The 2,500-nt window shown below is 52.2% G+C and overlaps 1 non-coding gene across 1 annotated transcript in view; it reads left to right on the plus strand.

Moving 5' to 3' along the window:
- Positions 1 to 1,007: 1,007 nt before the first annotated feature.
- Positions 1,008 to 2,500, plus strand: part of LOC145747820 (small subunit ribosomal RNA) — a 1,819-nt gene continuing 326 nt past the window's right edge. The window contains exon 1 of the ribosomal RNA XR_014282526.1: positions 1,008 to 2,500. This exon is cut by the window's right edge and continues 326 nt beyond it. This is a non-coding gene — a ribosomal RNA (small subunit ribosomal RNA).

Here is a 2,500-nt window from a genome sequence, read left to right on the forward strand (position 1 = left end):
CCGGCGCGCCGCGTAAAAACACAAGTCCGGCGACTTTCGAAAATCGCCCGGACAAAGACGCACGACATCGGCCGACGCCCGATGAACAATTTCCCGCACAGAAACGCACGTTTTGGAAAATTGTCGAAATTCGACATGTTTGCTACCTTTGTCGCGAGGACCAGCCCACCGGCGTGCGCGTAAAAAACACAAGTCCGGCGACTTTCGAAAATCGCCCGGACAAGACGCACGACATCGGCCGACGCCCGATGAACAATTTTCCCGCACAGAAACGCACGTTTTGGGAAAATTGTCGAAATTCGACATGTTTGCTACCTTTGTCGCGAGACCAGCCCACCGGCGCGCGCGTAAAAAACACAAGTCCGGCGACTTTCGAAAATCGCCCGGACAAAGACGCACCGACATCGGCCGACGCCCCGATGAACAATTTCCCGCACAGAAACGCACGTTTTGGAAAATTGTCGAAATTCGACAAGTTTGCTACCTTTGTCGCGGAGACCAGCTTCCCTGTATACTATGAGGGAAGACGTCGTTGTGGCGAAATGAGCAAATTGGCGATGCGGTTGTCGGTTTGAAGGTATTTGGTGACAAAACGATGTGGTGTCGTGCAGGCGATGTGCGCTTTTGGGCAGACTTGATGCTGACCCGCGAAGGCGTCGTAGCTAGCAGCGAGGCTCTGAACGTTGGACGGAAAAAATTAAGTAGCAAATACGAGTTTGTGTTTCGGCGCGCGACCACGGCCTCGGGCCGTAGTTGCGGTGGCCCGTGTGCGCACGCAAGTGATAGTTTTCTCGGTTCGCTTTTGTTGGGCGTTCCTGGTGTTGTATGCAAACGCAGCCCGCGCGCGGCTTCGCCCGAAAGGGCGTCTGTCCGGTGTCGACGGCGTCCAGATCGCGGCTTACGCCGGGTTTGAGGAGCTAAGCAAAAATAGTGATTGAGTAATACAGTGCGATACCGCGACGGGGAAAGCGAAAGACTCCGTTCGCGTATTTTGTCGGCCGATAGTTACCCTGGTTGATCCTGCCAGTAGTCATATGCTTGTCTCAAAGATTAAGCCATGCATTGTCTCAGTACGAACTTGCGTACGGTAAAACTGCGAATGGCTCATTAAATCAGTCGTGATTCATTTGATCGTAAATTTTACTTGGATAACTGTGGTAATTCTAGAGCTAATACATGCAAAAAGCGCCGACCTTGCGGGAGGCGCGCCTTTATCATATCAAAAACCTGCCGGGCTTCGGCTCGTCTTGTTGGCGACTCGGGATAACTTTGCTGATCGCACGGTCTTGCACCGGCGACGGATCATTCAAGTGTCTGCCCTATCAACTTTCGTCGGTACGGTATCTGCCTACCGAGGTTCTTACGGGTAACGGGGAATCAGGGTTCGATTCCGGAGAGGGAGCCTGAGAAACGGCTACCACATCCAAGGAAGGCAGCAGGCGCGCAAATTACCCATTCCCGACGCGGGGGAGGTAGTGGACGAAAAATAACGATACAGGACTCTAACGAGGCCCTGTAATTGGAATGAGTACACTGTAAAAATTTTAACGAGTATCCATTGGAGGGCAAGTCTGGTGCCAGCAGCCGCGGTAATTCCAGCTCCAAAAGTGTATATTTAAGTTGTTGCGGTTAAAAAGCTCGTAGTAGGATTTTGGGCGCAGGCGTTCGGTCAGTCGCAAGGCGTGCACTGTTCGTTCTGGCTTTACCTCCGGTTTTCCGTCCGGTGCTCTTGACTGAGTGTCGGCGGCGGCCGGGACGTTTACCTTGAAAAAATTAGAGTGTTCAAAGCAGGCGCTTCGCCTGGATAGTGTTGCATGGAATAATGAAATAGGACCTCGGTTCTTTTTGTGTTGGGTTTTCGGAGCGCGAGGTAATGATTAAGAGGGACGTGACGGGGGCATTCGTACTGTGCCGTTAGAGGTGAAAATTCTTGGATCGGCGCAAGACGAACGACTGCGAAAGCATTTGCCAAGAATGTTTTCTTTAATCAAGAGCGAAAGTCAGAGGTTCGAAGACGATCAGATACCGTCCTAGTTCTGACTATAAACGATGCCAACTAGCGATCGGGGGGCGTTATTTTGACGACCTCTCCGGCAGCTTGCGGGAAACCAAAGTCCTTTGGGTTCCGGGGGAAGTATGGTTGGCAAAGCTGAAACTTAAAGGAATTGACGGAAGGGCACCACCAGGAGTGGAGCCTGCGGCTTAATTTGACTCAACACGGGAAATCTCACCCGGCCGGACACAGCGAGGATTGACAGATTGAGAGCTCTTTCATGATTCTGTGGGTGGTGGTGCATGGCCGTTCTTAGTTGGTGGAGCGATTTGTCTGGTTAATTCCGATAACGAACGAGACTCTGGCTTGCTAAATAGTTACGCGGCCTTCCCGGCCGGCGTTTAACTTCTTAGAGGGACTAGTGGCGTTTAGCCACACGAGATTGAGCAATAACAGGTCTGTGATGCCCTTAGATGTTCGGGGCCGCACGCGCGCTACACTGACCGG

The sequence above is a fragment of the Corella eumyota genome, chromosome 3 (genome assembly GCF_963082875.1).
Source record: "Corella eumyota chromosome 3, kaCorEumy4.1, whole genome shotgun sequence".
Lineage (NCBI taxonomy): Eukaryota > Metazoa > Chordata > Ascidiacea > Phlebobranchia > Corellidae > Corella > Corella eumyota.